The sequence below is a fragment of the Dryobates pubescens genome, chromosome 30 (assembly GCF_014839835.1).
Source record: "Dryobates pubescens isolate bDryPub1 chromosome 30, bDryPub1.pri, whole genome shotgun sequence".
NCBI classification, from domain to species: domain Eukaryota; kingdom Metazoa; phylum Chordata; class Aves; order Piciformes; family Picidae; genus Dryobates; species Dryobates pubescens.
Window position 1 is genome coordinate 1,310,845 of NC_071641.1, and position 25,858 is coordinate 1,336,702.

At 40.6% G+C, this 25,858-nt stretch overlaps 1 protein-coding gene across 3 annotated transcripts in view; it reads left to right on the top strand.

Annotated features, from left to right (window-relative positions):
• The window catches only part of ARID5B (AT-rich interaction domain 5B), a 116,257-nt gene that overhangs the window by 22,418 nt on the left and 67,981 nt on the right, over nt 1–25,858 (top strand). The gene's annotated exons all lie outside the window — the stretch shown is intronic.

Consider the following 25,858-nt stretch of genomic DNA (forward strand, 5'->3'; position numbering starts at 1 on the left):
GTTTGGGAAGGGAGGGGTTAAGCCTAGTGTAGTTATAAATTGGAATTTGTGGGAGTGGGTGACAGAGAAAGCCTGTGTTTAAAAAATGTAACAGCGTGACTTGTAATTCCCTGGGTAGGTTTGTGTTGGAGAGCAGTGTGGCTTAACCTTTATTCACTTCATTTACTAAAATTTGTACCATGTAAAATAAATTCCTCATTTTTACTGCAAATAATAATAATTTGCTTGTAAAAATGAATCCTCAGCACTGTAACCCTTCAGTTTGGGTCTTCTTGCTTTGTTGCATTGTGAAGGACAAATAATTAACACCACAAAGAAGCTTTTGTTAGTGCTAGATAATGTGTATTATTTTAGCAGGAGTATATTTTAGCAGCTTGTGGAAAATCAAGGTGTATTTTTACATCTGCACGCTGCTGCATAATTGATGTGTGTAGAAGCTGAAATTCAAAATAAGCTTCTAGAAGAGCACACATTTGATTTTCCTAAACATTTAAATATATGTATCACACCCTCATTTTAAGATGCCAGTTAATGACTTTATGAGCATGTTGGCAGCCAGAGCATTACATGTGGTTTGAGAAATGTGTCTGGATATGCTTGGTAAGCAGTATTGTTCTGACAGTGTACTAAAGGCTATCTTCAATTTGACTGTGCTCTACTTTGTTATGCTGTGAAAGAAAAAGATAATTCAGCAGAGCATTGTGCTGTCGGCTGGAGACGCCACACTTCAGAATACAAATATTACCAAGGATAAATGAATCATTAAAAGAACAGTAGCATAAAATATCTGATGAATGAACTCCAGGAGTCTCTGCAGGAATAAATTTAGCATTCGCGGACAGTACCATAATACGTGAAATAATAGTATCAGTTCTACATTCAGATGCCAAAAACATTTATGGACCCAGAATAATTGTGAATTACAAGGCTATAAATACATAGAGGGGATTTGGTGATATCATAATAAACCATGAGAAATTCACTGGGCTGGTTTCTAATGTTACCAGAACCTTGAGGTATATTTACAACCTTGTTCACACTCCTGCAGTTTTAGGGGGCAATTCTCCTCTCACAATGCATTCGTCATTCCCATTAGTGCTAAGGGGAGTTATGTGTGCGTGTGATGAGTGGAATAGATCCCTGCATGGTGTACAATTCCAGGATCCTAAAACAAATTAAAAATATAATTTAACAAAAAGGTGGGAAATACTCTCTTGTCCTCCTCCAAGCTCCCCCATGTCCTGTTCTGCTCCTGTGAATGAGGCTACTGAAGGGAAGACAGGTAAAGGATGGCAAGGTAGCTGCTGTGTTCCTGAATGTTTTATCTGCAGCTGCATCATTTTTTCAACTTTTTATTAGTAAGAAATAAAACAACCAAAGCCCAGATGTTCTGGTCCCAGGTTTCTTGAAAGTGCAGGCTAATGTGTTTTAAAAGCGTGTTGTAAGTACCCGGGGAAAGCTGGGATTGCCAGCCTGTCCACCCAGAGGAGGCTTCGCTGTTGTGATACCAGATTTGTGCCTGATAAAGAACAGTTAATTAGGGACCAGGGTTGAACCTGACATGATACTCAAGAGCATGTTCAGCTTTCAGCATGTCCCACATCACCTGTTTGTAATTAAGTCTGGTGTCCCCTGCCTTCCTGAACTGGGGCGGTGACAGTCTCCACAGGTACTTAGTGTCGGTTCACACATCTCAATATTAGATGGATTACAGCCCCAGTACTGCAGGACCCCTTCCCCTCCTAATGTCTTTCCTCCAGCCAGCTGTATGGTGTTACTGGCCTCATCCTTCTTGTAAGTCATCAGCAAAATATGCCTGTTCAGCGTGGTGCAGAGCAAGTCTGCTCAGTAATTCCACATTCCTTAGTGTTGCAGGAGGTCTCTTGACCAACCAAACTACAGTCTTTCCGCTTACCCTTCTCACAGGTTTATGCTCCTGGCTGAACATCCAGACCTTCCAGGGCATCTGTGGTATTCACAGTGGGAAGAGTTTATGGCTTGGTTAATGTCCCTCCATGCTGTTCTACTTCTGTTTTCTTGGTAGACTAACCCCTTGATAAGAGCAGTCGAATCATTTTGTTGAGATACCTCCAGGACCTTCCATCCTTGTCAGTTGGTGAAGCAAAGAGAAGATAATTACAGTACCAAAAAAATAACATCAATGAGTTGGTCATCAGCATGAGGGTGGTCCTTGGCAGCCTTTTAGGTGACTTGTAGGCTTTAGTATGTGTCCTCACCCAGCTACTCGCCCAGTCACCGAGCCTGGATTTTCTTCAATCGCTGACAGTTCATTGTCTTTCTGTCTTGAATGCGTTCATGTTTTTGCTATGGCAAGGTCATGGGGCTATTACTTGTTTTAATTAATTACTAGTGACTTTTAATTTGATACTCCTAGCAATATCTGTGTGAGCTCTCATGGCAAACCCAGGGTGCAATCTTAATGCATGTTTTTCTCTTTAATTATTTTAAAACCACAGTCTCCACTTTTCTTTCACACTGAGTATTTCCAGATTAAAAGCTTTGCGGGGTGAAAATTAAATGATAAGGTACTATAAAAATCTGTTTCTAGAATCTGAAATGTTTGGGCTCTATCTTTATTTTTAGTTTTCTCACTCCTTGAATGACCCTTATTTGTCACAGTGTTTGTCACTGTGCACATCTAATTTTGTGGCACAGGGGAAATATCTGAAAAAGCCCTTTTGTGCTTGTGTTTTTAATCCTGTCTTCAGATACATAAAAATGTGGCTCCATAAGTTCTGTGGTACAGTAAAAAAAATAGGGGGGAAAAAAAGAAAAAGAACCCAACCCAAATAATTTTGGCAGTTCGAATGCAGAAACTAAAAATAATTTAATCTGCAGTGTGAACATAGTTTCATATTTATACTAGCATCTGGCCTCAGGAATTGAATACTCCATTCTTTAAATAGCTTCACTCTGGCTCTTGAATGCTTTGTGACTAGAACATTACCCTACAGTCATACACCTTGTTTACATATTTCTGTTAAAAGGCAGAAGAACTTAGAGCACTTCAAAACATTGGTACAAGCTCCCTCCTCCCCTCTCGCCTCAGAAAAAAAGAAGTTAAAAAGAAAAAAATGGGAAGAGTGGTCTGAAAAATGCATTTTAAATTTAGTTCTCTCAGTTTGCTTCTGGGTACAGATTTGATTGTCATTTGTATTAAAGAAGAAAACAATCCAAAGGAAATGTGTGCCGTTCCACATGCTGGACAGGAGTCAAACACTAATTTATGTACACGTTGTTTGTTTGTTTGTTTGTTATTCATTCTGCAAATGTCTTTGTAAACACTTGGGTTAGAGGCAGTGGATCTTTTTTGTTACCTATATGGTAGAAGTAAGGAGTAGGTCTTTGTGAAGAGAAAGTACCAGAATAATGTAATAAAAAAGGTAAACAATATGAATGGGTGGCTAATGATTAGCTCCTTGCAATCTTTAGGGACAAAGTATCTTTTTATAGTTTTATGCTCCTTGCCCTGCCCAACATCAGGAGGAATTGCATTTTCAGAACTACATATTTGAAACTTCAGCTAAGCTTTACAAATTTAGTAGATCCTTATTTAGTGTCTGTTGGTGAGTGTAAGTCCAGCCTAATATTCTCCCTGCTATTTTTTCATTTGCATGTCTTGAGGTGAGCCTAGAAGCAGAGGAGAAAATATCCCATTTTAAAAACTTAAATCTAGAATCCGTTCCTATGAGTCACTAAAACAAGATCATAGTGGTTTGGCTAAAAAAGGCTTCATGTCCAAAAGGCAACGTTCCTTAAAATGCTGGCATGTTTCCCACAGTGTTTCTTGAATGTATTTTATATGTTGTCTTTGTGCTGTTGTGAAATGGCAAAGATTAGATCCTGTAGTTTTGTGGGGGGGAGACTCCTGGTGTTTCAGTAGACTGGTCAGCTTGAGCAAGGGCAGGGGGCTTGTTCCCTTGAGAGGTGTTGAGCCTTGTCAGCTGCCCACTCCACTCTTCCCTTAGGGCAGCCTTCCAGATCTGGCAGGGAGAACTTGGAAGTTCTTTTTCTTGTGGTAACTACTCAGTGTTATACCATGGGTTTAAGCTTGCTGCTGAGATGCTTACTAGCAAACCTTGCAGCAGTGTGAGCAGCAGGAAAATCGGGTCCTCTGTGCCTTTGTGAAAAACTTTGAGTGAGTTGTTTTGTTTACCCATTTATCATATCCCTCAAGAGGGAAGAGCCTCTGGGATAATCATCTCACTTGGGTTTTGAGTGGTTAGTGCCATTTTCTGTAGACTTTCTGACTAGCCTGGGACATGTGAGGAGGTCAGTGCTGAGGCCATACTCCTCCATGACCTCCAGCTTTGATCCTTCTGTGATGGAGCAAGAGGGAGGTGGTACAAAGCTGGAATGGGAGCAGGGATGAGTATTGCTGGAGGTAGCAGTAAGGGCTGCTTCTCTACCTTGCCAGTGGGGTTTTTTGGTGCGCGTGGCTCGGATTTTTTTGTTAACTTTGCCTGCAGGGAAGGTTGGTGCTCAGTTTTTACTTTGGTTTTCAGACCAAAGTAACTGACTTGCATGTAATGAATGTGAAGGGTGCAGGATTTAGCCTTTGGTGATTTCAGATACCATGTGATTCCAAGGCACGAAACAAGAGATTTATTGGGTAAAGTCTATTTGATATCTTAAAAGCACAGAGTAGGAGATCAGATGTGAGCATGGCAGCCTTAAAATAGGCTCCTTGACAGTATACCTAAGAACACACAGATCTATATGAAATATCCAGGAAATGAGGCCAGTTTTGTTTCTGATATTTTGATGGCAGGGTGCACAGGAGAGATGGAGATAGTTGGACAGGAATTCAAGTGTTTGATTATACGAGCCTAGCATGTTTGCACAAAAAGAATAAGAGCATTTTTCACCCTCTGCAACAGAAACTATCAGTATTTTTTTCTGCCTTGTTGACTTCTAAGTGATCAGACATATCAGCAAATCCATATAAGTTAATATGAAAAGCCATTCCCTCATCTCTGGCCAATTGTGTGCAGTGTTTGCACAAAGCGGTACCCCTGTGCCGTCTCTGTTGGCTTAGGGAAGCACAGGAAGCTGATTCTTAACAGCCGGAGATGAGGAGGCTCTGCTTCTCTCTATTAGACCCTTTTTTCCTTGTCACCTTGTAGACAAAGTCAGTGTAAAAGTAAGAGAAGTACTTCTTGAGTGTGTTTTTTATAACAAGAGCTTTCACAAACAGTGAAGCAGGATAGCGGTTGCCAGAAGGACTTGTAATGATTTCTGATCGTGCCAGTGAGTGACTGTTGTCTTCTGCTTTACAAATGGAACTTTATTTATTTGTTTTTCCCTAGAATGTCAGACTACTTAGTGTATGACTAGTTGTCTTAAATAAGCACTGCACTTTCTACTCCTGAGGAAAACAATGAGATTAAAATTCTTAGTTAAAGAGAAAGGTTGTGACAACAGCACTTGCAAATATTATTGCCCAGGCTCTGAAAACATTTTGAGCGCATTTGTCTAAAAGTGTCATTTATACCTTGCTGGACATACAGCAGATTTCTTACTTGAAAGTCAGGTAATGCTTCTTGTGCAGCAGGTATTTTTAGTTCAGCATGTAACTAAGGTTTTGCAGATGTTTGTTTGGGTGAGTGGAAACTTGGAAAATACACTGATTCAGTTTTCTCTTGTTTTTACAGTGGTTATGTCACTTGTGATTCTTATGGTCATAGCATCTCCAGCTGGAGCACAAGCTCTCAGGAAACAGAAGTCCTTGTGCCCAGTCCCACACTGAGGTGAAGAGTGCTCTGAGCTCTATGTGGCTGACTAGGCGCTTTGTTATTTAGACATGACAGAATGGGATGGTGTGAATAGAAAAATGGGACTACAGTTTCCATTTTGTTGCTACTTTTCTTCCAGTTCTTGTCTGGATTGCATGTAAGATTGGAGTTCTGTGTATGCCTCACAGGTTTTTGTTCCAGTTACCTATAAGGACTTCCTACCATCTTCATGCCCCAGTCAGTTTGCTAGCCAGATTGCCCAAATCAAAATAGGCTACAAGGCTCCTTGGAGGAGTAGCTACAGCAACAGCTTTCTTTGTCTTGTGCATTCCCTTTCACCACATGAAGTGACACTGATTCTATGCCAACAATTGTTTGACACTAAATCAAGAAGTCCTCTCATGTACAGCAGCCTGAATGCGGACACCAGAGTGATACCAAAGTGAATCCTCAGTTTTATTTGGTGCAAGAGCCATTTTGATATCTTCATATAACATGCAGAGACATTACTGTACCAGAAACAGAGCTACAGTAAATCCCTGCCATTGCTTCCCCCATTTGCAAACTTGTGAGGGTAACTGGTACCTTACAGGTACTGTCCTTACAGCTGTTGACAGGTCCCTCTGTGGTCAGAGAATGCAGGTGTTGAGCATGGGAACACAAACAAGAATAGGGAATTACTCATCTGAATGGAAGCAGATTTTGACACTGCCAGTGCAAGATGGCCAGGTCTAGTGAGGCTAATGAAAATACCATGCTCTTAAAGCATGCTGTTCTTTGATGCCCTTTTTCACAGGTTCCTTTGCTCTCTCTCTTACACCACCTCATCTGTCACTTTGGCCAGAAGACAAGAGTTGCCTATATCCAAACTCATTTATTCAGCTTTTTGTGAAGACATGGTGCTGGTGGTAAAACTTCATGCAAAATGTGTCTTCAAGCTTTGCTTTTAAAACAATTAGTTTACCCATGTGGCTGTATCAGAGGAAATGTAATTGCATATAGTGGTCTTGTTTTTCCTTCCTGGATCAAAATTCAGGTGACAGTCACTGCTAGGCACTGTGAAGCTCAGGTCGTCCTACCACAGTGTCTCAAAATGAATGTCCAAGTGTATCATTACATGTTGCGTTGTGTAATTACAGTATCACAGTACATTAGAGGTTGGAAGGGACCTCCAGAGATCACCGAGTCCAACCCCCGCTGCCAAAGCAGGATCACCTAGGGTAGTCTGCACAGGAATGCATCCAGACAGGTTTTGAATGTGTCCAGAGAAGGAGACTCCACAACCTCACTGGACAGCCTGTTCCAGTGCTCCATCACCCTCACTGTAAAGCTTCTCCTCAAGCTTGGAGACCTGCTGCAGCAGAACTTGGGTGATGCGCTCTTCCAGCGTCAGGAATCTACAGTGTCATTCCTGGACTTGGCTATGAGGTCACTTTTTAAACTGATAGAGGTAAAAGTTCTTCATCCTATCAAGTGGCATGTGTGGCTTGGCAGTCACAGTGAGGACATCACTGTGGCACACACTGGCTGGAGTAAGAAAAGATTAGTTATTTTGCCCTTCCCCCCACTAACAGTGACTTTCCTAGATTTTACTCTCTGGATGCTGTCCCTCGCTGTTTTTCAAAGCCCTCTGATATTGCAAGGGTGCTGTAGCGTTCCCAGACTTGTCCTAGTGCTGTTACAGGAGGAGGCAGCCTGTGAGCCAGGAACAGAATGCTTTGTGTCTCAGAAATTCCCATCTTACTTGCATCTGGCATAAATGCACCCTGCAATTTAGTGAGTTGCTCATCATAAACACTGTGGTTACTGTGCAATAAGTAACTATTCTTTGGCATATTCTGCTCATGTAGGAATTAGGGTGTCAGTTGAGTACTGATGAGAATGATTAGAGGAAAGTGAAATGTTACGGGTCATTAAACAAACAAACAACCTCACCTTCATTTTATTGAAGGTACCTATAAATCTCATCCATTTTCTTCTTTACAGCCAGTTGACCCCAGGATCTGTGTGGAAGATCAGGCTGTTAGCTCCAGCAACTTAGATTGCTTTAAGCAACTGTGAACTAGTTTTACAGTGCTACCAGCCTATTTTGTTTCCAGAAAGTAAAAGTCTGAAGTAGGTCCCAAATGTAGTTTTACACATGCGAGATCATTTTGCTACGCGTGACCTAGAAACCAACAATGAATGTATAAATTACAGGAAAGAAGAAAATTCTGAATTGACTCTAAGATGAATGGAAGTTGAATAATTCCCTGAACTTTAACTGGGAAAAGAAGAAAAGATCATTGAATTCTAAAGCAGACTTCAATACAGACAAAGAAAATGTTATTTTAGTATAGATTAAACTTATGACTAAGATATAGAGGGATTATTGTGTCTGTTTCAGATGTAATTTCATGCCTGAGAATTTACATTGAAGGGAAACTGGTCTGGATCACATTAGCAAGGGCCCTGTTTTGCTGTCAGTTTAATTAAATGGAAACTGCTGGCAGGGAGACCCGAGTAGGTTTATAGAAGCAATACTATTTTGTATGTTGGAACAGGAAACTGTTAGGTCTTCCAGTTTGAAAGGGACACAAAAATGAAACCTGTGATTCATTCTTGTTTACAAACTCCCAGCTAGTATACAATGACCTTAGTGATAACTTAACTGCAATTACACTTTGTATGTAGTGAGCTTTACAATAACTGCAGACTTCATAGTTATGAAAACCATGACCTTTGACAGGGAGGTTAGAACATGAAGTTTTTCCAAACGGTGCCTAGATCTTCAAAAGTACTCACATTTCCTTCCCTGTTTCATGTGAGTTAGATTGACAAGATGTGCGGTGGGTGTTCTGTTTGCTCGCTGCAAGATTGTTGTTAGGCAGAAACCCCCTAAACAAAAAAGCCCGCCCTTTGGGAGCATTGATTTATCTGTTAACTGTGCCTGGCATGCTGCCTTTTGGCTTTGATTTCAGAGAGAAACATACTTGGTTACTTTAATAGGCAAAAACACTGAACCTGACTTGTAGGGGAAAAATTGTTTTCTTTCCCTTTTTCAGTTCTGTTTATCGTATCCTGACGTTCTGTATTGTAATTGTGCAACAGTTCCAAGTTGGAGTAAAGAAAAGTGGAACTGGATCTGAGGCTCCATCAGCCTCATTATTTGAGATCCGGCTTTTCTGGGTGACTCAGTGGGACTGAAAATGAATGTTTATGCTGGTTACTAGCCACGCTGTGACACCAACTCTGACGACATCAAATGCTTGTTTGTTCTCAGGCATTGTTCACATCACCTATTTACACCTCCTTTCTTATTTATATGCATTTTTTATCGTTTAGAAATTTTTGCTGAGCTGGAGTCGATTGGCCTGTTCCCTCCCTTTTTTGCTTGTTTTAGATATATTCCAAGATTAAGGGGCTTTCTTCATTAATCTAGGACATTCAGATCTTATCTATTTTCAGCTGCTTCTCCAATTTATGATGTCATAATGTGTTAAAGTGGAGAAACTGAGAAATTGTGGGGTTTAAGTTACAGTAACTGTTTATTCTGTATGTATATACATGTAGTCACCTATGCTGAAACTGTACGTATAGGGGTGTGTGTACACAAACACAGCTGTAGATTTTGCTGAACTCTGATACTCATCAAGCACTTGCCCAAAAGAGTATCTTTATGAAAAAAAGCTCACATTCTTCACCTAAGTATCAGAAATAATAAAATAGAATCATAGAATGGGTTATGTTGGAAGGGATCTTAGAGATCTTCTACGCCACCCTCCCTGCCATGGGCGAGGACACCTCAACTACACTCAGCTGCTCAAGGCCTCATCCAGCCTGGCCTTGAACACCCCCAGGGAGGAGGCATCCACAACCTCCCTGGGCAGCCTATTCCTGAGTTCCACCAGCCTCACACTGAACAACTTCTTCCTCAGAAGTTCTACATTGTTTTGACATCAAAAGAAAAAGAAGGGAGAGAAAAGAGCTTAAGAAACCCCTGTAATAGCAGCAAGAAAAGCAGAATAAGAATGTTCCTGGAGGTCTCTCTGAATGCAGTAGGGCAGGTTTTTTTCAGGGAAGCTGTAGGAGGATTCAGTATTTTGAGGTCTTCTGCCTCAGCTGGGCAGTAGTCTCTTAAAGGCCAGCTCCTAATGGCAGACGTATAGCAGTAATTAAAAATAAACTAGCAGGCAGCAAACATTCTTCAAATTCAGGGACTGTCCATTAAAGCTGCCCCCCAACTCTTATTTATATGACCTGGAGACAGAAGAAGAGCAAGAAAGGGTCAGTTAGTTTTGGTCCTGACTGTGGTGAAGTAAGAAGTGCAGAGAGGTCAGGGAGGAGTTAGTAAATTATTTTGTGTGGATGAACAGCAAAATACTCCACAAACTGGGACCAAAAATGCTTAGTTGACTCTGCTCCTACCACAAGGAGTTACTTCAGCTGTCTCACTCTAAGGCTTTTAGCATGACCAGCTGTGCCAGCAGCAACAGCCAGTACTCAGCCTCTGAACTTGTAGCCCACCAGGTGTTCAGCTGGCTGCAGGGTGGCTTGGATCACTTTGTCTCGTCCAGCCTGGGTCCCTGTTGCCCTGTTCTCAACAGCTGTGATGTCCACCATACTGTGGAGTAGTGGGATTCTGCAGTGCAGTGCTGCTGGTTGTTTAGGAAAGCTGTAAGGAAGCAAAATCTTTCAGGAAATGGTGCCTTTCAAGGCACTGTAGAAGGGAGAAAGACCTTACCAGTTGTAGTGGTGGTAAGACTCGTGGCTGGTAAAAAAGTTTTAGCCTGTAGAAAGTAAAATGAGATTCTTTACCAGCTAGTTTATTTTAATTTTTCTTTTCCTGTTCTGCTTCATGACAGAACTTCAAATAATTATGTTGATTTATGATACAGGTATTTTAAAGCTGTACTATACTATAACAAAACCATGCCAGCTTATTGTTTCTGGCCCTATCCAATTATACAATTGAGTTTGGGCACATAATAATGTTAGAACAGAAATATTCATCATGATGGATTGAATTTCATGAAGTATGACACAAGAATATTTATAGCTCCATTCTTAAAGCCACTTTTGGGTCAGAATATGCCTCCTTATTATGGCCTTTAAAAACAGGAGAAAATCTGAAACTTTTCTCGGTCTAGCCCCTAACCTACCACAACCCATTGCCTACACGGGGAGGGGAGTGTAGGTTGATGGCAAGCAGAAAATAATGGAATAAAGTAATTATTTCCGCTAGAAAATGAGGATCTGGCATTATTTTTACAGTAACACAAAGTCATTATTTGAGTGTGCCACTGTAATGAAACAATAAAGATCATACTTAAATTAAGTATCATGTCTCAAAGGATTTCTTGCTATCCTCCTACCATTTTGGCTATTAAAACACATTTAAATTGCTGGTCTAGTTTCCCACTGCTTTTTAGAGAGTGGAGTGGGCAAAGCCTCCCCTCCTCCCAGTTCTGTTTAAATGTAGACCTTTGGCATTCCAGAAATCTGACCTTGTTTGTAGGGAATGGCTCATTTTTCTATAATGTAATATGAAGCACTCTTGTGTTTTGGTTCCATAAACTGGAGAGTTTAATGTTCCAGCTTGCCATGATAAGGATATGATCTGTTTGAGATAGAAACACTAAAGGAAATTAGCTATTGTACTATTCTTTTACATACTGTTTGCCTAGCAGTTTCATTTAGAATCATTTGGAATAATCTTGGAGTACCTTTTAAAAAAGATTTGATTTTATTTTATTTTTACTTTTTTTTGGTTGTTGTTGGCCCCAATAAAAAGTGGAGCTTTAAGATATTTCTCCTAAAATAAATGTGAGGCCGCCTCATTTATAGTCAGCATGCCTTGATTACTTGCAGACATGCTGGAAATTTACATGCGCTTTTCTCCATTATAAAACACTGATCTGTTCAGATCATTAGCTCCCTCATGACTAGAGTTTGGCAGCAAGCCAAGGCAGGCTAAATCTGTAGCTGTAAATCGTGAGTTGAAATAGCAGAAAGTAGATTTGTAACTTAAAAAGTGTAAACAGTTTGGAAAATGAAGTAATTTTAGAGTATGATTGATTGCCTTAAGATTGCACTTTAAATTAGCCTAGGGTCTCCGAAGCAGATACAGGCACTAACTGCTCGTTATATATTTTCACTTTTCTTTGGAACAACAGCATTGTTGGGAGGCTTCTAAACAATGTGTGCTTCTCCTAGAGTGACCTTTGAGGAAATGAATAGTTTTATTGTGTGTCCATTACTTTGCCTGAAACAACATTTTTGAGTTATTAATTTGCCATGGCCTATAAATAAAGGAATCAAAATGCAAAGCAGCTGTATTATGCTGCATATAGTTCATCAAACTTGTGCTCGAACATCACCGTTTGAGACTGATAATGCACTGCATAAATAATTTTTGCCCGTCTGAAAAAGCAGTGATGTTTTGCATAGCCTGTGGTTGCTGGAGATTGGTCCTTGAATCCCTTAGAAGCAAAAACTAAGATTATTTTTAGTACAAACAATTAATGAACTTTCTGGGGGACTGACATACTGCATTTGCTTTTCAAGGGCCCTGGTTGACTTAATTTTGTAGCTGAGAGTCAGAAATGCCCAGACACGGGTGTCTGCAGTAAGAAACATGAGACTCGTACAGTCAGTACTGCTATTCTTTCATCTGCACATGGATCCTGGGTGTGTTGGTGCTTTCAGCACTTCTCTGGCATGGGAGTGGTCCATGCAGCACCTTGCACCTCTTCTGTCCTGGCCAGTGCTGGGGGGCTAACCCGGCAGAGGAGGTGTCAGTGCCTTGCCTGTAGGAACAGTGGGCACAGGCCAGCAGAGCCTTTCCCCTGGCAGAAATGAGAGCAGGGTAATCCTGTGGCCCCGCACAGATGAGATGTGAGACTCTGCAGCCTATGACCAGCATTAGTTGGCCTGGGTTTCTGAGAGACAGATATTCCTGGGGAGCAAGCACTGGGCAGCACTGCCTGATGCTGGTGGTCCCTGACAGCCATGGTTGGCAAGGAGGATCCCAGAAGCGTGGAGACTCTGTGATCCTGGGGAGCATGAGGAGTCAGTGGGACGAGAGACTGTGGGCTGAAAGGGAAGGTGTCACTGGGAGGCATGTTCAGAAATGTGGAAAATGTATTAGATTTGGAGTCTTAAAAGTTCAAGGCATAATCTTCCCAGCTTGCTCTGTCTACAGTGGTCAAGAGGAGTCAGTAGTGGGAGATGCAGCACGCTGTTGGTTTGAGGAAGCGTGTGCTATTTAATATCTGGTGTCTTGCAACTTCCTGCTGTTCGTAAATGGTGTCTGAAACTGTTTGCTGCTCTTTGCTAAAGAGAGAGAAAATCCATCATTGATGAATTTCTGCCTATCAAGGCAGTGTGGTGTCTAAAGTTACAAGGTCTGTAGTGTGAAACAACTCAGTGCAATTTGGAGGGTGTGGGCACGTGACTTACGTATTTGTACTAAACATAGATATTCTGTGCGTTCAGGGCCACTGCCTGCTGCCCTCGCATGTTCTTTAACACTCATAGCCATGCTAGTAATCAGGAGTCTAAAACTATTTGACTGACATTAGTGGTGGTTACAAATCACAATAAAGAGCTGTGACTGGAGAATGTATAACAAAACCCTTTACAATTTTGTATCTGAGTATCTTTTTCATCTTTTCTTGCCCTAGATTTAATATCTAGCATTCAGTAGATACAAGGCTCTGTCTTGTCATTCTTCTCGAAGCTCCTTTTCCAGAGAATATTTTTCCCCAGTGTTACCACCCCTCCTTGATCTTCTTTCCTCTCTCCCACAACATCTGAAATGAAGATTTTGCACTTGTGGAAGAAGTATGGCTGAGAGGTCTAAGCCCAGGTCTGGGATTCAGGACCTGCTGAGAGCTGAGCTCAGTGACTCATTTGGTGGCCTTAAGCAAGTCAGAAGATTACTTTGTATGTAAAACAGGGGAAATAATACTTATCTATCTACCTGCTTTATAGGAATGCCCTGAGGACTAATTAGTGTCCATTAAAGTGCTTTGAACTAGACAGTGCTATCTATTATTAGAGCACGCTCCAGACAGTAGATAGTACCTTAGGATTGTTTTTTATTGAGGAGTTTTCCTTTCTCCTGGGTGTGGGACTGAAGCCCATCAGCAGCTGAGTGCAAGCCACCTGGCGTTTTCCAGAAGATTGGCAGCACTCTGCTGGGCCCTTCCTGGGCAGACACTAGAGACTGATGCTCTTGCTCAAAGCTTGGAAAGAGAGTTTGCCTAGAGAAAAGAGTGGGAGGATATTTGCTTGTTCTCCTCAGCTCATAGGCATAACTTGTCCTGAAATCCTCTCTCACCCTGCCTTCACCTGAGGCCTTCTCAAATAATTCAGGTAGCACAGCTTCTCTTCTCCAGGAATGGTTTCCTGGTCCTGCAGAAGAGGAAGAGAGATCCTGTATTAGTTCTCAGGAGGAGAATGGGGTTGGGCTGGTAGGTTCCCACTGAAGGAAGCCCTTCCTTGTTTTAAAGAATTCTTATGTTCTTCACTGCGTGACATACTCTTCTGCAAAGTCCTTAGAAAGCAACATCTACTTTTAGGGATAGGATACTGAATGCTGCAGGTGTGTGTCTGCTGAAGTGTGGGAGTCTTTTCATCATCGTAATGAGGAGGATTGTCATCTGACCAGAACCTCCTTTTGTTCTCTGGTGCATCTTCTCTCACCATACGGTTTTCTACCTCTCTTAGGGATGCTATAATAATCCAGTTCAAAGGCCCCAGCCCTGTTCTCGCTGAACCCCACAAGCCTGGTGTTTCTACCAGTGTGACTAGGATGCGATCCAAATTGGATGGAAAGAAGTTTTATTTTTCTCCATTTGCCCCTCACATCTCTCAGGCCATGAGTGATATGCAACAAGATGGGAGAGCTTGTGTGAAGTTTTCCAAGGGAATTTTCTACATTTTGATAATTTTGATGAAACTGCTTAACACTTCATCGGATTTTTCAGTGCGTGTTGCTTGGGAGTGTTATGATTCCCTGTTTGGGCACTCTGACTGTTCTTCACTACACAAAGACACTTCCCTGAGAAGTGAGACTGAGGCCTCATGCGAGCAGTTGGTCCAGTGATTGAATTTTACTCCTGCAGAAACCTTTTTGACATGAGTGTTGGTAGGTACACCATTTTGAGGAGGCTTTCTGCGTGTCCTCTTGTGCCTGCAGAGGAAGGTATCAGGAGCAACTGGCCCACAAACTCTTACAACTAACCTCTTTTCCACAGAAATGAGGCTGTGCCACAAAAGGACCCAGTACTGTGACCCTGGTTGCACAGAAAGGTTCTGGCATTGCTAAATTTCAGCACAGTTGTTTGTTCATCTTGTCCTGCATATCATTCCAATGTTGGTTCTCTTACCCTACGTGGAGGAATACATTGACTCCCTTTTACTTTGCGTTTCTTCCTATCGCTCCTCTTCAGCTTGAATTTACTTTGTTGTGATGCAGAATCAAATTTAATGAGTAATCACAGACTTACTCATATACCTGTAACAGCTACTGAATCTACATTTGGGTTGTTTTTCAGAGCAGCAATTCAGGGATTATGTGGTGCAACATGACAAGTTGAATTGGGAGACAAGACTCTTGAGGTAGCTAGGGAAGCATGACGCAGGGGAGTTGAGTCGGTGGACTGTTTGGCGGCTCCCAACTGCCTATTCCTCATGGTAGTCTTACTTAGTTTCATCAGCAGGAAGGAAGGGAGCCAGAGTAAAGTTGTACTGGGGAAAAAAAGAAATGGTATCATTCTAGTTGTGATTCTATGCCACTCCTGGGTTTAGGCATTGCTACACTGCAGATAACAACAGAAGTTTATCTGTAAATTTTTTTAACTGTGGTTTTTGTTTCTCAGCTTGACTTCTTTTTCTCTTCTTGTCTTTGATTGGCTTCCAAAAAAGTTATTAACATGCTGCAAAACAAACAGAAAGGGCCAGTGAAGCTTATTAAAAATGGTTTCTTTTGTTCCTATCTGGCAGTTGACAAATTGTCTTGTGCTCTATCTTACCTGCTCCTATGTGAAAGGTTACATGAGAAAATGGCTGCAAATAAATTGCCATTGAATGCTGTTGAAGACTAAGCATACTGCTTCTCTATTAAGGACCTCTTTTAACGCTCTCTATTCAGGCTCCCCCCTGCACGTCTTTCTAACACTTGTCTGTTATATTATGTTTGGCGCAGAAGGAAACATTAAATAGAAAAGCAATGTCTGACTGTGGTGTTTCTAGACCTATTATCCCTCTGTCAAATGTCCACATGAGAAGGGTACAATTTTTGTCCATATTGATGATGATCTCTGAAGGTTTTACTAACCATCTTCAGAGTGAATTGCTAGAAACAAATGAAATTGAAAAAGCATATTTTTGCAGCTTTGGAAATCTTACTTAAATCAGTGTAATGAGACACACTCAGTAAAATGTAATTATTCTCACTTCTCCATGTGTCAAAGAAATCAGCAGTATGGTTGGGGAGCGGGGGGTTACACTGAGCTTGGGTTTTTTATACAGAGCCAGATACTGCTTGTGTGTAATAAATTGTAAATATTAGATAATGCAGTTTTTATGTGTACTAAATACCCTGCAAGAATTAACAGGGTTGTTACTTCATTAAGGGTTGCAAAGAGGGCATAAATGTCAAAAGCAGAGCTTGACTGTTTAAATCACTGGACCATTTCCCCCCTTCACCCGTTGTGTCACGGTTCTGGGGCCGGCAGCCTCTGCCGTTTCTATTTTGAGGAGGGCGCAGTTCCTCTGAATTTTCAGAATGATAGTGAAAGGGCCCCGTGTGAAACACCCAGATAAGGCTTTTGACTCATGCTTTTGGGGTAATGGAAAATGAAGACGGTTGATTCTGCTGTGTGAAAGAGGTGGTGTAACAGTCCCTTATAAGTAAGGCTGCATGTGCTGCTCTCATTTGTGTTACAATGCGATGTGGAGGTAAAGGACAGAAGATAACAGGAGACCCAGTTACTCTGATACCAAGCTCTCACACCCAGTTACTCTGATATTAAGCTCTCAGTGGCTTTTTTTTTCCTCCCTTTTTTCCCCCCCCATTTTTTTCATGCATTGGAATTTTCCCAAGCAAGTATGGATTTGTCATGGATCTCCTCCTCCTCAGCACACAGGGCAGATAACAGACCATAAGTTTAATATTCATCAGACTAAAGAATATCTTCAGGAAAAAAAGATGCAGTCTTGACCACTGGACTGGGGAAGCTGTTATGTCCATGAGCTTGTTTTTCAAGAAGTTAACTGTTACTGCTGTAAAATATGTGTCCCTCTCTTTCCAGTGGCTCTAGTTGCAGGTTTCTGTGGAGTTTTTCATGCCCCAGTATTTTCTTAGTGCGATGTTGCACTTCAGAAGAAAGGGAGAGCAAGAAACATAATCATAGCATAATAATAAAGATGATGAGAAGGTGTTGTAGGAAAAATGACTGGAGGTGGCCCCCCTCATGAAGGCGCTTTAGGGAATGTGTAACTTCAGCCACAGCAGCAGTGGAAGTACTTGTGTTTGTAGCATAACTCCCATGCTCAAGTATTTGCAGGTTCAGGTTTTATGTGTAAGTACTGAAGTGTAGTTCAGTGGTATGTTGGATGGTGTTCAGAGATTGCTGAAAATGGTGCATTAAATAGCACTTTGAATTGCAAAGTGCTGGTTCAGTTTTGTCTATGAGAATGATAACACTTATTATCTGATTGTTCCCTGTACAAATCTCACCTCAGGAAAAATTAAATTATGTTTGAATTCAGCTAAAGCAAAGTATATCATTATTTCCTTTCATTATTAAAAGGGATTTTTACTGTTTGTTTGTTAAAACTGAAGCAGCTGCCATGTTAGAGCCGTAGATGATTTAAAATCAAATACAGAGGCAGAGCCATTTACAGTACAATTGGCTTGTTTAATGTGATTTAATTCCTCTTCTTGGCTTCATCATATTACCAAATTATGTTTTCAGCCCCCCCTCCTCTTTTTAATTCTTTCTTCTTTTTGTTATCAGCAGAATTGAAGCTGCTTATCAGTAACCACGACAACCAGGATAAATACTTGTTTTAAAGCTGATGCACATCCAACCTGAATGGTCCACATGACCCAGAACATTCAAGAGGACAGACAGCATGTGCTCCCTTCTACAATCAATCTCCCCCTTCCCCCCGTCTCCATCTGCTTTAGAAAGCTAATAGGGCCGTTTAAAAACCTTTTAAATCAGAGTGGTTTTCTGTAACCATCCGTGGCTATTCGAACATGGGCTGGCCCACATCTGTGACCTGAGGAGTAAGGAGAGAAGGAAATTTTGGGAGGCAGGGAGGCAATTTCACAGCCGAGCTCTGAATGTGGCTGCATCCCCAGCATAACTCACTTTTCTTGTGCTCCTCCAGCCATCGTGGCCTGCCGTTCATTGGAGGACAGACTGCTGCTTTGTAGACCCTCCATGAAGGGGGAGGATAATCTCAGCTAGGCAACAGCTAAATGAAATGAAGGAGTGTCTGGGATTGTGTGGGACAGGAAAAACAGTTGTGGAAAGAGAGAAGCCTCAACACATAGTCCATCCCTTATCTCTGGTGGAGGCAGGAAGGTTGGCTGGAGTGGACAGAGAATTCTGAAAATTCTCACCCAGAAGTACACCCAACAAGGATTTCTGCCTGGCTGGCCTGTTTGCTTTCTCCCTTGCTCTTTAAGTTGCCTGGTGCTGTAGAATAAATCCTTTAAGCTCTCTCTGTCTCAGTTTCTCTCTGTGTGTAATGAGGATAATAATTTTTACTCTTCTTCTCTATAAAGCAGTTTGAGGCCTGTGGATGGAAGGGTTATATAAAAGCTAGAAATTACGATTGTCAGTCACTCTTCTTTTGAGTCTAGCAACACCTCATAAACCTGCTGCCTAAGGTGCAGGAGGATCCTGGGAGTGCAGGGTAGGAGCTGCAGTTATGAGGAGCTGAATATTGGATTAGGGTCAGAAAAAGGAAGTTGAATACCTGGTTGGAATTTTTTTCAATATTAAATTTTCTTTGTCTTCCTCAAAAATTGAATTCCTATTCAAAATCAAAGTGATTTAACAAGATAAATATCATGGAAGATCTGATTATATGGACATACTGTCAGTCATTGATTAACAGACTTGGTTTGGTCTCTGAAGTAGGACTAGAACAACTCAGATCCAAATCACTGACTGCAAAATGTGCTTTAAGTACGTATGAGATGATGCATTTTTTCTTTTCGGTATAATTACTGTATTGCTGTTAAGTTGAACAGTAGTTTCAGTCTCCAGTAGATTTGTAAGTATTCTCTTTCTTTCAAATGTTAAACTAATCTTAGGAATTCTTTGAATGGCTGATGCTCTGCTTGGCACCGTGACAGAAAACGGAGGGCTGAGGAAGTGGCGCAAAATTCTCAGAATTAGTTCTGTCTCCTTCTTACAAGGAAAGAAATATCTGATAAATGCAGAAAGGCTGCAGGTTTTATTCTGTATATTGGCAGAAATGGCTTTTAGGTTTTGATTGCTTTAAAAGTGAAATCAGGCAGGCAGACGTCCATGTAAGAATTACAGGGAACTTGTTAACATCATCATTATCTAGTAAACGTAAATGTAATCAGTGTGTTCCATATCCTGCAACATGTTGCCTTTGTTCTTGATTGCATTAGCATTCAAATAGAGGGGGGTTCTCGAAGCAAGGATGAGTAGCATAGGTCCTGCCAACAAAGCGGTGTCCCCGTTGTGTCAATAATTTACCCAAATTTATTTAAACCCCAAACCACAGATTTCCTGCCCTATCTCATGGGGCTAAATCTTTACTATATTTTGCATTTATCTGTGAGAGAAATGTGATTCTTAGATTAGTATTTTTAGATTTTATGATTAATTAGCCAGCCAAGGCACACCAAGTAGCATTACTGGAGTGATCAAAGACTGGGGGAATAAAGAGGGAGGGGGTAATGGAAAAGCTGTGTTTGATAAGTCTTCCCTAATCACTGAGAGTGTGGTTCGGTTTCTAGAGCATGGAGAAATAGTTTTATGACAGTGATGCTGCTACCTGAACTGCTCAGCTGTTGCTTCTAGATCGCAGTAGCCTGATGCAAAGAGATGTGGATTCCTGCTGGGGTTCTTAGCCTCTTATCTGTACAGAGGATTTGATGGGAGTAGTGGCCAAGCAAGGAGCCAGACATAACTCTCCTGTGAAGGTTATTTCATTGGAAGAGCCATCCTTTCTCTTGCAGGAATACCCAGAGATACAGGAGATGATTGTCATTGCTTCTTGGCCAGCTGCATTTATCTGGGCAGCGATTTGAGGGTATTTGGCAGGTTATGACTGAATGGTGATATGAGAAGGTATCATTGCATGATTCCTCTAATGAGATATTTAGGTCAATAAAGAACCAGTTTCTTCTTCATCCTTCTGGTTACTCTGGACTTTTTGAGATGTTTCAGGTATTCGTGTAGTGAGTTTGTTTCTGTTTGCTCGAAAGCTATGCTGTCTCCCTTTGGGCTGGTACTGGAACAGGCAGATCTGAGATGTGCAGAACCTGACTGACCTGCAGTCGTTGGTTTTGAAGGGTCAGCTATGCATGTCTTTTGTCTCATCTAGACCTGTGGTCTCATATCCATACTGCAGAAAGTCCTTGCCAAAGGAATAGAACAGGGGAAGGAGAATTAGATCCTATCTTAAGATAAGAGCCAAAGTCTATTGCCACAGAGCAGATCAACCTTTTTTACCTTGATGACAAGTGTACCTTCTGGGAGGATTTTTTAGCATGCATTTGAACCATTGCTTTGGCACAAGGCAAACTACTTTGTCACTTAGGTGGAATTCACTCACGTAATTTGATCAGCAAGTTCAATCTCTGGACTAACCTAGTTGTCATTGATGAGGGAGTAGTAGTTCCAGAGGGAGTGGATCTGTGTCTTACAAAACAGCTAGTTGGAAAGAGAGATCTCTGTCTACAGAGGGATCTGGACAACTGTCATAGTCTAAAACTCTGTGTCCCATTATTCATGCTCCATTGGTTTGCTGAGGGTCTTGGGAGGGTTGTGACACATGAATGTTGCCTTGCAATAGTTAAGAGCCATCCCACCTTGGGGGTCACAGCTGTGTTCATTCAGCACAGCTAACCCTGTTGCCAGACCCTCTGGATATTCAGATGCGTTCTCTGTTACCTCTGTGTCTACTCCATATTGATGATATGGTCAAAGCCACGCATACAAGGCATGATAAACTAATTATGATATGTGCATCCTCTGGGAGACCCCTTTAGTAACTGAGAGTAATGAAAGAAGGCAGAGGAGCAAGAAGAGCTTGACGGACAGAGCCCTGCAGCTTCCTTCATTTTCACACTGTATTCCAAATAACTCCCTTGCTCAATTTGCTACCCACACACCAAAGCATTGTCCTATTTTATCTGGTTCCCCTGATACTTCCCTTGCTTATCTTATGAAGATACGTGTTAACATTTATCAAAACAAATGGCAGGTCTGGGACCTTTTAAGTAGTTTTTTTACTTAATAAAACCAATCTTCTACTTCTGTTACGTTAAAAGTACATTATCTTTTTATTACAAACTCTCTACAGCTCTGTCTGTTTTCCTTCTTGGCAATTTCATGACCGCTCCAGTTGATTGCTGTATGGAGAGTTACAAAATCATTAAGGGTGGGGTTTTACCAGCTGACTTACAGTACAAGCCATTTCTCAAAATAACCACAACAGTGCAATACTGATGTGTAATTTACGTCACAGTATGTTTTTATGAAATAGTTTGTGGCTTATTCATTTAGATTTAGAAGTGAATATCTCGTCTCTCGCTTTTTAATCAAGCTTTCTTCTCTCTTTTATTTTTTTCTTTTTCCTTTTTAATATTTTCCACTCCCAGGCTTGGCTTGCCTCCAATTTACCAGCTACAGTGAGGAGGAAAAAAATGGTATTTTTTTTCTTTTGCTGGCAGTTCAACTGCAAATGTGTTTTCCTCTTTGATATATACATTTGTGTTAACTGCCTTGAAAGAGATGGTATATTTGTGGTAGAATATATTGCACCAATATAGAGCAGAGAATTTACAGAAGAGATGCAAAGGTTTGGAATTTCAAACCATACCAAGCAAATAATGCTATTGAGCCTCCTGCTCTGGTACATTTCCTTTTTAAAAATTGCTTTCTGTATAATGTCTTGTAATTAGAACAGGAAATCATTGAGTAACTGTAAGAAGAATAAGAGCACTTAAACTGAAAAGAAAATTACCTTCTGAGAAATAATATTCACAATTTTTATTTTTTTTTTTCCCTTTCAGATTTTTTTTTTCTTCCTTTCACAGTACTGTGTTGGTAATGATGGTAACAGATGTACCTACCCTTACCTGTATCATTGTTCTGGTTATGTTTTCTGGAGGAAAAAAACATGTAATTGTTTTCAGTAATACAAAAAAAAAAATGAATGGACAGAAAATGGGAAATGCCTAATTACAAAAAAGAAAAAAATACCCTGTGTCACAACAGAGTAGCAATTAAATTGAAACTTCAATATAATTATCAATAACAGTCGAACCTGGAAGGGTGCCAGGCGTGTAAAGTTGGTGCTCAGCCTTTATGTGGTTGCTAGGAGCATGGCGAAAAGTATAAAGCTTAGAGAAAGGAATGTCTAATGTAATAAAGTAACAGAAGGTAGCATAAATCATTGTGAGAGCAGTTCATATTGACATTATTTTACTTGAATTGGGTTGAAACTAGACATTTAGTCTTACAAGAGGCACGAATTCATATTTCTTCCACAGAAATAACTCTGTGCTTTCTGGGAAGAAATGGAGTGTGCTTTCCTAGCACCAGCCTCAGACATATTTGGAATCTTTTAAGTAAAAATCTTTAAATGTTTGTTTCTGTTGGCATCCACATGCATTTTCACTAATACGATTAAAAGAACTAAAGGGCAAAATACTTGGCAGCTTTTGCAGTTGAGGTAATTAGGTACAGGAAGGAACATGCATAGTTTTTCCATCAAGCTCTATAAAATCCTGGTGTGAAGGTCTTTTTTTTTTTAAAAAGGGAAAAAAATGCTTACTGATGTTGAGAGTAGATTATGGCAGTTAGCAATAACATTAGAGGTTGATGTTTCCGAAACAAGCAAACAAAAAAGGGGCTACAGTTTTATATTTCTGTGCTCTCTCTGTAAATAATTCTGGCTCTGGATGGATTTGTTAGGAATTCGTGCTTTTAACAGGCTTTTGCCTTTTTTTCCCCCCCCCCTTCTTTTTTTTTTTCCTTTTGTGGCTTTTAATTGTCTTGCATTACATATTAAAAATGGTTGTGCTGATTTGAAAAGTCAGTTCTTGCATAGATTCATTGTGTTTGGCATTTCATGCATCTCTTACTTACAAAGACAACTTGAAGAACATATAATCCAACATAAATGCCAGGCTGTGCCAAATCCCAGCTCTCTTTACCCCTCACAAAGGGAGCTCTTGGATTACATCTATGCATATATAGGCAGTGATTGGAAGGCAGGGGTGGAACCTTGCCTCCTAATTACAGTTTTCTGTTTTCAGCCCTGAAATATATAAGTAAATGAAAAATTGACATTGGAGGGGGTTATTAAAACACACAATTGTGACATAAGCATGGGATTAGAGTAATTTCAGTTGAGCTTTGCAGTGTACTGTAGGTATTATCTTCTCCCATGTTCTCTCTTTTGCAGCTAAAATGAGATTCAGAAATACAGCATCTGGGTTTTCTAAGATCACAGTTAAATGCTTGCAAAATTTATGTTGTTTTTACTTGATTTTAATGGAATGTGATCCTCGTTTTGATCTCAGCTCCTCCTAAGAGTAAACTCTGATCATATTTTTAAAAATACTCAGCATACACTAAGTCCACCATTAAATGGCACGTGTTAGATTTGGCTGGAAGAAAAAACCGGTTCTTCTTCGGGCTTGCATTTTGTTAGGGATTGGTCTACTTTGATTTCTCTTTTTTTTCGTGTGGGCGTGGTTGAGTTAAAAAAAAAAAAGCCTTTGTTCCAGGAACAGTGTTTGTCTTTCACTAAACAAATCTTCAGTTTATTCAGCCTTTGTTCATTCTTAGATTTATCTATTCAACCTGGAGTGAAAAGGAAGGGAAACAAATGCATCATAAAGTACTCGGTGGAGTTGCACAAGCATGTATAAAAGTGAGCCTGTAAAAAAATGACTTGATTTTAATCCATGCCAGGGGTTTGAGTTAAGTCGTCAGTTGTCAGGGGTAGAAAGTTTGTGTAATTCTGCACAGGGACTTACAGCACATTTGTCTAGAAACTAATGGCTTACTACAAAGGCACATGGGACATACATTTATATACACCCTGTTTAAAAAGCTGACCACATCCTGGCATAAGAAAAGTGCTGTCAGATCAACAGATTCAGCTCACCACTATCTACACAGAGGTATAAAGTAGTAATAACTGTCAGACACGCATATATGAAACTCTCACAGGAGCTAAAGGATGGATCACGTGCTTGTTATTTCCTAGAACAGTTCTCCTGATCTGATTTTGAGAGTTTCCTAATAAAGAAGAGGGCCTTATACCCAGGAGCAGTTGGCTCAGTTGTGCTGTTGTGTAGGCTTACGGGATACTTGTTGAAAACAAAGAAAAGCGTGACCACATCCTTACTGACCTAAAGAGGGTTTGGGACCATAAATTCAGTTTTCTTAGAAAAGTTTTGTCAGTGCTGGTTACTGAAATGTATTACATTTACTGCTTCATACAAATGGTTTGGTCTCCCCACCTACGTCAGGGTAATGGGGAAAGTTCAGAGTTTTTAAAAGTGATGGCTTTCAGAAGCTGTGCTTGTAAAAACAGTATTTCCCAAGTCCCTCTGCTGTGTCATATGGGTTTTTCTGCAGCATTGCATTCGTCTGCAGTGATGACATTCTATGTGATATATCTGCTTCCAGAGACTTCTTAAAATCTAGCCTTTTATGTGTCAACATTTCCATTGCCTCATGTGAATCAGGATGAGTTGTGCCATTGTATTTAGGTGGAGAGAACTGATCTGACATTTCTTTCAGTATCTGAAATTATTTTTACTTTAAGGGTAAGAAGGATGATTTAGGTATTGGTAATGGGATTAAATAGTAGACCTTTTGTCTCTGACAGAAGGAATAGCTGAGTTAGTCAGTAATCAGAGTACAGCAGAAAATGTAAAGTGAGTGCTTTTGCTTTGTCTTCATTGGCATGCATGGAAAGCCATGTTCAGCTACCCCACCTGAGGAGATAAATGAGCATAAAAAGAAGTGCTGTTAAGTACTGGCTGCATACCTACAAATGAGTAATTTCTCATGGTTGCATCTCTGGTTGTGTTTTTCTGCTGTTAGGTTTCCTGCTGGTTATCATATGATGAAACTTGATTGTGGTATTTCGAAGTCTGATGCCTTTATGCCTAATATCATCTAAAACCTGGGGGAACTGAAAGGTCTGAGCTCTAGATTGCTTTATATTTTGAGCCCACATTTTGACAATATGAGCTGTTTGAAAATTCATCTGCTTGTTGTGCTCTGCAGGTGTTTTATTGAGTCCTGCTGCATTTGCAGTTAATGTGAGGGAAGTTGTTTCCACCTGTTGGGGTAGTTTAGCAGCAATGACCAGGTCAGCCCAGCCCACCTCCCTGGCCCCGGGCCCTTTGGTAGTTGATAGTATCAGATACTTCGAAGGAGAATTAATAACTGTATGCTGTGTTGCTTGTGTGTTATTATTTTTAAAAGATGTTAGGTGGTGTAAACATGAGTTTTGTAAGGCTGTGCAGGGAGCTGAGTGAAAATGACAGCTAGTGTTTCTAACAGAGGAGCCAAGTTGGCAAAGTGTGGAGAGCACTTTGATACAGGCTGTTGGCCAACTTCTGCAGAGCAGTGTTTTCTTACTTATCTAGGTAGAGTCCTCGTGGGTAAGCATAGGAGAACTAAGAGGAAAGCCAGAAAAGAAGCTGTTTTAATAAACTTTATTTTTTTTTCTATTTTTAACCATCCTTTCTAAAACTACTGTGCTATAAGAGGTAGGTCTTGAGAAAAAGCTGAACCATGCTTTTTCTCAGATGCTTGAGTTACAGCTCTTTATTTGTATATTTGCTGACATACTAAGAGGGTTGT